Source organism: Malurus melanocephalus, unplaced genomic scaffold (assembly GCF_030028575.1).
Source record: "Malurus melanocephalus ecotype Western Australia unplaced genomic scaffold, MMel_1.1 scaffold_267, whole genome shotgun sequence".
Lineage (NCBI taxonomy): Eukaryota > Metazoa > Chordata > Aves > Passeriformes > Maluridae > Malurus > Malurus melanocephalus.
The window spans coordinates 750,059-760,088 of NW_026623499.1; the positions used below are offsets into that span (position 1 = coordinate 750,059).

A 10,030-nucleotide genomic window follows, 5' to 3' on the forward strand; every position below is an offset into this window, starting at 1 on the left:
CAAGGATCCATGAAACATTTTCATATGTAACAAACTCTCAAAAATGCTTATAGAACATTTCCCCTGATTCATGTGGAATACAGAGAGCACAAGATGGGATGAGAGAGAGCAAAGGTTTCACCAGTATGACACTGGGAAGATCTGTATATTTACCTCTTCATTTTAGTGTACTTAATAGTTGTCCCACACTTGACCTGCTACAAGATCATCACCGTGAAACACATATTCCATAACATGGCAGGCTGCAGTCTCATGGTGTCTGTAGTGTTGACACATCTTTAACTACTAAGCCATTAGGCCCCCTGGTTTGATAAAGTCTTGCCACCACTACTGTAAAAATTCAAGGGAAAATATTAACACCTGCATCTGCAGAAAGAGAGATTTACATAAGCAGAATCTCCAATATCCAGACAGAGGAAAGAGCAAAACACAAGGCATATCAGCATGTAGGTATGACTTATTGAGAGATTATTAGGTGTATCCGGGCAAAAGCTGTAACATAGGAAAGGGGGAAATGTATTTATACATAGTGTATTATTTATGCCCATTACTTCTAATTGCCTAACTAGTTCTCTTTCCTCTCACGTATACTTTAGTACCCACCAACCAAAGAAAGATGTCTACAGCTAAATATCTACCAATAATTATGGACTTTTGCTTAATATTCTATTGTTCCACTGACAGCACAGTTTTTAATATATCATTTTATACTATCCTGTACATCATCATTCTCCTGCCTCCCTTAGGGCTCTGGCTGTAATAGTTCTTATTTATTTCCACAAGCTAACACATACGCAAAAGATCTTGTAGTCATGATGTTGCCCCCACCACCCTCACCTCTTCCCATCTTTATTTCTGTAATCCTTTTTTGTCTGTTTTTAAAGTTACAGTATAAAGAAATGTGAACACAGCATATGTGTAGAGACAAACCAGGGTCAAATACACAGCTTCTCTCCTCCTCAGCAGCATTATACTACAGCCTTTTCTTGTGCCCTGTAGGTTTGAGATTTTAGCTAATAAACTTGAAAACAGATTATATGGGAAATAAAGAAAAACTCTCTTGCAATACCAATGGGTGAGGCAGGACTTTAACAGCCGGTATAGTAACTGATCACCCCACAGAATCTGCTCAGCACCTTCTAACAGAACAAATGGAGCATTGAGTCTGGGCAGGCAGAGTCTGATGCAGTCTAGTTGGTTGCATCAAATACTATTTCTAACTGAGTTCTTGTTTGGCCAAATGATTTTTTTGAGGAGGATCTGCAGCAGCACAAGCTGGAGGTGCTTGCAACTGGTCTGAAACAGAACAGACACCTTTAGGATTGTAGTTTTCAAACTTTCAGCAGCATGTTTCTATAAATATATTTTGGCTGTGGTTTTTTTAAAGTGGGCTCTTTGGATCCAATTTCCTGACGTTCCCTGGTTGACATGTAGAAAAAAMCATTTTTTTTTCTTTAGATTTTAATAACAATGAAAAAGTATACAAGCTTCATGGTCAAGACAGGACAGTGGGTACAAGAAATAGTTATCTTAAGGCAAAATTTACTGTCAGGGAAAATGGAACATTCCTTCTGAACTCACGAACTGGTAGTGCATGTGCAGGTTGGTTGTAGATGGTTGCTACAATAAGGCTTCTTTCATACAGGTGTGTTTATGCCCCAGGCTTGCTGGCCACAGTCCATTCCATTTACAGAAGCTGAATTAAACAATAACTACCGCATTGCAAAAAGAAGAAGGAAAAAAAAAAAATGTGAGCGTCAAAGGAGATGCCTGAGAGCTTTGTTAGGGCCAAGAAAAACCCTGTTGCAGTTGTCAGAGCTTGTTGATGTTGCAGAGAATGGCACTTTTTTTTTTCTCCTGGATTTTGTGGTTCTGCCTTAGGAAAGAAAGTAAAATAGAACGGAAGAACAAAGTCCTACTCTATAAATCAGCAGCTGCTCCTTGCCAGATCAAAGGAGTGACATTTTTGCTCCTGGACTACTTGTCCACTTTAGGTGCTTGACAGACAGCTAACAGCTGGCCTGTTATATAGTATATGAGAGTTGGGCTACATCTTCTTCAGAGTGGATGACAAGCTAATCAGAGATATCCATAGCACAGGACATGTGAGTGCACCTTGATCTCTTCAAATGTACCCACTACATAATTGCTAAACACCTTTATGCATTTTTGGCAAGACRCAACTTAGGTAGTTTCCACCGAAAAGTAAGATGGAGAATTAGTGCCTTAATCTTGTTTGATCAGGGAAGTTAAACAGATACTAAATTTGTTGACAACTCCCATTTTTGGTCAATTTAGAACTGATTTTTTTTAAAATTAATATGTTAAATATTGATAAGCTAAAAATAGGTGAAAGATACTTTAATGTGGTATTATTAAAAAACTACATGTTTGGTTTTTTACAAGTTACCTAAAATGAGGCCCCTCAACTCCTGATTGTGTTTTCAAGACTGTTGGACCCTAATTAGTTTTGAAAATCTTTTCMTTGGAGTTTAAAATGACAAATTAACACATCTTTAAATGCATGAGTTACTTATCATTTTATAGATTTGTTGTCTACCTTTAACATGAATGTCTAAGTGCTAGCAAATCAAAGTGCATGCCAAATTAGCTAAAATTGTATTCAGCATCTCCACAAGACWTATGTAYACAGACTTGGAATTTTAATGTCAGTAGTAAAAATTTCAAAGTGATTCAGTTTCTAGTTGATTCCCATCTGCAATAAATCAAGTACAGGATGAGGTTAAATACTACGGCTTGCGTCTATTGAGTTTGCATTTTATCTGTAAGATATGAATAGCTAAGGAAGTGTGTCTGTTTGTCTCCTCCCTTCCTTTCGAGTATCTTTAAAAGATCATTTTTACGGTGCGTGGTAAAAAAAMCATATATTAATAACCTGATGGCACTGTCAAAAGAGGAACAGCCACCTCCGGCGTGTGTTCTGTGGCTTCAGGTGGCCTGCACCAAAAGGCGCTTGTTTCCCACCAGGAACCTAAAGTGGAATTAGGGGTGATACTTCCGCTCTTAGGCTTGCTAGGAGTTGGTGTGGAAAGCTGTGCCCAGCCGCGGCAGGGGCGTGTGTGGGCGGGATGGCACGGCGCGGTTCGCAGCGAGCTCTGCGGGCCGGGCCCTGGCTCCGCGGGGCAGCGGCACCCCCGGCCCGGCAGCGGCGCTCTGGCCCCACCTCATGGCGCCCTGCTGCACAGCGGGAGGCCTCCCCTGGGGCCACCCTGCCGGACCAGGAGGCCAGCCCAGCTCTGCGCCCGGGACGGACAGCTCTTCCCGGGCCGCCGCTGCTCCCGAGGAGCCGCGGGGCCGTGGGGCACGGGCGGCAGGGCAGCCTGGGCTTCGTGGGAGCCCTGGGGAGCCCCGGCTGCGGCTCGGCCCTTGGCCGCCCTGCCGGACACGGCCSTGCTCACAAACCCCTGCTCCGGGGCGAAGGCAGCGAGGGTGCTGCCGTGACAGCCACCAGGACCTTCCTCGGCACAGCCAAATCGTTCCTACGCGCTCCCAAGGAGTAATCTGGTAACCGAGAGTTACACGTTTAACGAGGCGCATTTTTCTCTGAGGTGAATAGATGCCCGYCTTGCCAATTCTCATGATTTTATCTCAAGGCTCAAGTTATTTCATGTTAACTCGTGGTCCCAGCTCCAGGAGACAATGGTTGTGAGAATCTTCTCAAGTTTCTAGATTTTGTGGCTGAGAAGAGCATTTTAAAAATGTGGTGCAATGACTGAAAAACTCTCAAAGTAAACACTGGGAAGAGCGATGTTTAAATTTCTGATTTTTTTTAGGACAGTCTCACAGTCACAGGATGAGCAAAATCATGATTTCCAACAACTGGCAGCCCCAAATGGCATGACGTATTTTTAGGAGGTCCAACATAAACATAGCAGATGTGGCAGAAGTCTTTGGGATAGTTAGCACCTACCTCAGGCTGCCTCAGGCACCCAGCTAAGTTGCTCTCTGTCATCTTCTGGATCCTTCTCTTCACTAAACGTGGATGCTGACTTAGATCCTTTGAATCACACCTTTGACAGATGTCAAATAATCTGAATTAGCTTTAGAAAGTGGGTTTAAACAGCCCTTAACCYCCCTTCTTTAACAAGGCTGTCCAAAACTAGGTGATGCTTTGCCAGGGACGAAACCTGCCTGTCCCTCCCGCTTCCTCTCAACAGCAATCGCATAACTGACTCCATTTCTCAATATTCATGACTTAGGGAAGCCTTATTTAGATGGCTCATTTCCAGGTGACTAACTCAGCTTTTTTTAATTTCCTATAAGGAATGCTGCAAATATGAGTCGGTAACCAGGTGTGGCAGAGATTCAGTGAAGCATAAACAAGGGCTTTTCCAACTATTTTTGTACATACACATAGTGAAGGGCGCCTAAACCTAATTCTGTCAGTTTAGAATACATAGTGGAGGGAGAAGTTAAATAAACTAAGATAAATAGATTTTACTTGCTCAGATAAAAGTTTAGGTGATAGACCTGCTGTAAAGGCAGGGGGGTGGATATTGATAAAAGTGGTTCTGCAAATTAGTCTTTTCTAATGCATTTTTTTAGACTGCTCTGAGAAGCTCACAACTTATAAAATTATTTTTTTCTGCCTGGAAAAGAAGTAATTTTCTAGGTTACTTAGGAACACATTTTTTGTGACTCTTGCATTGGTTAATTTCCCTTCAAAATTAGGGCATTCTTGGGCAACAAGGAATCAGTGTAGCATATGCACTTGAACTAAACACTGAAATGTTCATAGTCCAAATACTGAAATATCATTCAGGCAAAGATTTATTTCCCCATCCWAGGTGAAAACATTTGGATTATTTTTTAGAATGCATTCTTAGACTCTTACTCAGCAAAAACATTGAAGCAGGTGCTTAGATCCTATTTATTCCTGAAGTTCAGTTCCCATTTGTGTAGGTTTAATAAGAGTTGGGCTTCTCATCTACATTTGGCAGGTTTTTGAAAAAATCTTGCAAAATTGTTCCCCTGAGCATCTGAATTTTTTTTTAGGTTTTTTTTTTTTTCATTCAGATGGCAGAAAGCAAACAATTCTAACCCCAAAGTAGTGCTGCTGYTGTTGTTACTTGTGTTTTTATTATTGCTAAGTCTATGACAATGTTCATTCAGTACTTCTGTCAGAACTTTTCACATCTAAGAGCAGAAGTGTCTTGGGCTAAAATTTAGTCATAACTTTCCTTGTCATTAATCCTCTTAGAGAACTGATTGTGAATTCATCTCACAAATTTGTTTATTTCTCTCGTTTTCACATAAAGAATTGAGAACCGATTTATGCAGTGGCTGGTTTGTTAAATAAATTCAATATTTTAGCACCTCGTTTTCTGGGATGGATATTTTAAGTGGAAATCCAGATTGAAGACTGACACTGAAGTTTTGAGTTGTATGTGGTGGCTCCATGTTGTTCCTCAGTTTCTCATGGGGAGCAGTCTATGGTGCTGGGGCGGGACTGGTTCAGTTTGGCACCAGTTCATCTCACAGAAGAYATTAGACATACAGACAAAGTGACAGGAGTTAAATATCACTTTCTGCCTGAGTTCAGATTAGACCCCAAGTTGGGAATGAATTACAGTTTCCTAAGCATTCATGCACTTCATCCTCCTGAAACAAGACCTGTTGTGACCCTACATACTTAAAGTGAATTTTCCATGATAGCCATAAAGTAAAGCTGAAGATGTTTCTGATTGCCAATCGGTACAGTCTCTAACAGTTCATTTCAAGAACTAATCCTAGGCAGATTCAGTTATGGTGTGGTCACAGTGTTTCAAAATATATGTACAGTATGTATAAAAAAGACAATGGAAAAACCAGCAAAATTATTTTTGAGTGTGCCAGATTTGAACAAGCAGATTAAGAGATCATTATTTGCTATTTATTCTCTTTGCACTTTGCAGAAATATGTCTCTGTGATTTTATGTGGACATTATTTATTATAAAAATAAAATTTATTATGCAAATTTGAGTTTAATATAATTTGTTGTGAGATAAAATATGATAAATATTTAAAGAAGATTTATTACAAGGCTTTCTATAAAGTACAGAATGCATATTTATTTTGGACAAAGAAAACTAAGTCTCTATTTGAAGACGTGATTAAATGCATATATTATGATTATATTGTCATGCTAATTATCAATGGTAGGAACCAATTAGGACTAGAGCTGCCAAATCACCAGACTACATTGCGTATTCACTAGAGCACTTTTACTGCTCTACTGGTTTTTTGCCATAAACAGATAAAAGTGAAATTGCTTCCTTTARAAGTTCATATTGTTGTACATTTTGAGCCAGATCTTGTTAATTTGTGCTTTCGTAAACTYGCCTGCAAAAGTTACTAAAACTACTTTTGTGAGAAAGACAGACTGGCTATAGGAAATAGATATGGTTGCTTTAGCTAGCAATTAAAGAAAAAATACAAGATGCAAAAAATCTTTCGAGTGGCTATTGTTTGAATAAGCAAGGTGGGTAATCTGTCATTTGCAAAATGCTGGAAGTGAGTTTTTTATTGAGCCTGCTATGTCAATGACATGTATTTCTCAACATTACACACCTCATTTATCATTCTGGAATGAGGACCAAGTACCATATGAATGTAGAGTTTATGAAGGTATTGCCTCGCAGCCCTGGAGGCTGATGACCCCTCTTTATCTACACAGCAGGTAAGGCACAAACAGTGGCAATGTGAGCTCTCTTTGCAGTCCCCTGCCAGTGTGCCTGACTGCTAAGCTGGGGGAACAAAGGAAAGATAGCATATGGATAGCAGATTGTAGGAGAGCTGAAAGAGGACTGAGGAAATCTATGTTGGGTGTGTGGCTCTGCCAAAGATCTCTTGTATGACTTTGGCCTTGTCACTTAATCTCCTTCTGTCTCTGTTCCCCTCTGCAAACAGGGAGAAGGCGTCTTTGCTCTCCCCCAGGCTTTGCCTGGAAATCTGTTCAGACTCTGAGTTCTCTTGGACAGTATGCTTGTGAAGCATGGGGTGGAGTGAGACTGAGCTTCATTGGGTCCTCTAACTGCTGCTATCATCCAAATAATATGAATTACTATTAACAGCAGACTTACAAAGAAATCCATGTCTTTTATGATAGATTTTACTCATTTTTTCAGGCCATTCAATCTTTGGCCTCTGGGTGAAGGATAAGAACAAGGTGAGCAATTAGTGTCAGGAGCAGAGCTGTGAATTCTTCTTTTATAGGGTTCCAAATAATGCTGAAAACAGTGGCATTGGTGTTCTCTTTTTTCACCTGTCTCTTAAYGCCTTTTGAAGACATTTGTGCCAAAATAACATCACAATGTTTCTGTAATGAAAAAATGAAGTGCTGTGCAAAAGGTGATATTTTGCTTTGCTTTGGCCCTGGATATGGTTCTCCAAGAGATTCAGAAAAAGCCCTCAAAAAATGTAAAGGCTAGGGCAGGGGCTCTGTTTTCTATGTCTCTATTATGCACTGTGCATATTTATGGAGCATTATAAGAAATAAATAATAATGCACAAACACTGCGTTCTGTGCCCTTGTCTACCAATTGTGCCGATGCATTACATGATGTAGCTACTGTTAATGAAGCTAGGATTTGATTTTTAGCTTCACCTGAAATGTATGTCTGTTTTGCACCTGCAGTCTTGCAAATATAAATAATTTGATGTGTCATTTTTCAGACATACCCACTGGTTGGTATAACTGATGCCATTTGTGAACCAGATTTTTCAGAGGAGCCATAGAAATAGAATTTCAAAATTAGCTGGGTGCTCCTATATCTTTCCAAGTATATATCAGTGTATCTTCTCTCTAGATTAAGTGTTGCCTGTCTAGAGGACATTGTTTGCACCTACTGTTACGCAGATGTGCAAAAGAAAAATGGAGAAATAATGAAATCAGAAACCAAACCCAGGCACTATTTTTCACAAGTTGTAACGAGACAAATTGTATCATTTTTATTGCTCTTTTTTTTTGCAATAGGAAAACAAATATGAAGAACTCACTATCAGGGCTTGAAGTGCCATTTCCAAAACAACCAGTGAATTGCCTTTAGGTAGAGTTTGCAATGAAAATTGGTTTTATTCACATCAATGGGACAAAATAGGGCCAGGCACTTCTAGGGGTGAATGGCTGGGTAAGACAAGGTTTTCAACACCTATTCCAAAGACTTAGTCTGTGGAGACTGTCAAATAATGTAAAGCTGGAGCACAGTATCCCAATCTCTGTGCTCATAGGTAAAGCAGATGTCACCTAAAACCCTTAAGGACATAGAATTTTCTTAATGCTCTGCTTGTTGTGCAAGCCCATTGAAAGAACACTTCAGAGGGCACCCATTTCTTACTAATGTAAACTTTCTGAGGAGTATCCAAAGATATGACCTCTGGGTGAACCTTTAACCTTCCCCTTAATTATTTGTTTGAAGACAGTGTGGAGTTCTCCTGCTGAGAGCCAAGGCCCATAATGCTTCGCAGCCCTGTGAGCAGGGGTGTGTGTGCAGGGAAGTGGAGAGGGACATAAATAAGGGGACCACCAGATGTAAATAATAAAAGTGGTTGGGATTTAAATAAAAAAACGAAAGAGCAATTTGGTTTTCCTGAAGAGTGGCCTGGTTGAAGAAAAGGGGTTAGTAAGATGGAAAGTGTGTGCATGTGGGGGGGTTGTTTCTGTGATTTTTTACAGGCCTAAATAAGTGTTCATTCCATTCTTTAAAACCTTGCCATCTGTATACACCATTAGAAGCTCATAAGAGAAGAGAAAACAGTCTTATCAGGCTTTCCCGTTAATCTCTATTGGCCTTAACTTTAGCTGATAAAAGGCGTGCTGGATGGAGGAGGTTCAGGTCAAGCTCCATTGGGTCAGTGCAACAACCTTACTGGAAAGCAGCTCAACAAATAAGTCCTATCGGGGACCTCTGTCTCTGAGGACGGAAACACACTTCACAGTCACAGCACTGGGGTAGGAGATGCCTTCACTGTGCTACAGAAGGGAGTAAACAAGTATATTGACTGTGTCTGAGTTTTTATTTTAATATCTGAAGTCATGACTAATTCTGAGATAGGATGACATTTCTGACAACTGAATGATACTTTTCCTAAAAAATAAAGGATGTCTATTGGATGTAAACAGAGAGATGCAAAAGAGCACTTTAGTGTTACTTGTAGCATTTATGCATCTGCCTAATGAAATTTTCACGACTGTGATCACAGAAGGTGCAATCGAAGGTGTGCCATCGTCCTTTGTTATCTGCAAAGGAATTTAACCAGAGGGTGGGAGGGAGTGAGGGAAGGACGACAAAAGGCCTTGCGAAGTTGATGCTATATAAAGGCTAGCAATTTACTAAATGAGCAGATGAACTTAGTTTTCAGTTAACTGACTGAAAGACTTTGCTAGGCGTTGGATCGGGCCCAATGGCAATTATTGGAGGCTGTTTTGGATGATGGGCATGTTAGTATTTCTGAAGAGGATTAAACGCTAGTATTCGACTTCATTAGCACTCCTTAAGGGTCACCAGGCGAAAGCCTGAGCTGTGAAATAGCACACAAAACCTGCGCGAAGGCTCCAAAGTGTTCTCAAACACAAAGAGAAGGGACAAAAACAAGTGTGGCTCCCAAGTGATAGAAAATTGCCCTCTTTTCAAAGATATTCTGAGAGTAGGCGAGTTTGAAAATTATTTTAGGGAAATTAATTTAGCTTAACTTGTGCTGATGTGGATTGCTGCACATTAAGCTAATAAGAAAAATGCAAGCACTTATTTTTGGATTACCAGCAAAATTAAATCCAGGCTCTGCWGCCAACTAACTGCCTTTACCAGAGCTCAAAAGCCTCAGCAACCGCCCCAGTTTGAGATTAAAAAAAAGGTTATTTTGGGCCTAATATTAACCACATGTACCTGTGACTAGGGGTTTCTAACGAGTTGAAAGGTGCCTGAGTTGAGGGCAGGCAGGCGGTCGCCTTGTACGGGGTGTCCCCACTCGGACACAGAGGTGGCCCCCAGCTGGCACTGACCTCCAAACGACCCTCGCCTTTACAAGCTC

The 10,030-nt window shown here is 40.6% G+C and overlaps 1 protein-coding gene across 3 annotated transcripts in view; it reads left to right on the forward strand.

The window, feature by feature from the left end:
• MEIS2 (Meis homeobox 2) overlaps positions 1-10,030 on the forward strand; it is a 169,346-nt gene that overhangs the window by 152,145 nt on the left and 7,171 nt on the right. The gene's annotated exons all lie outside the window — the stretch shown is intronic.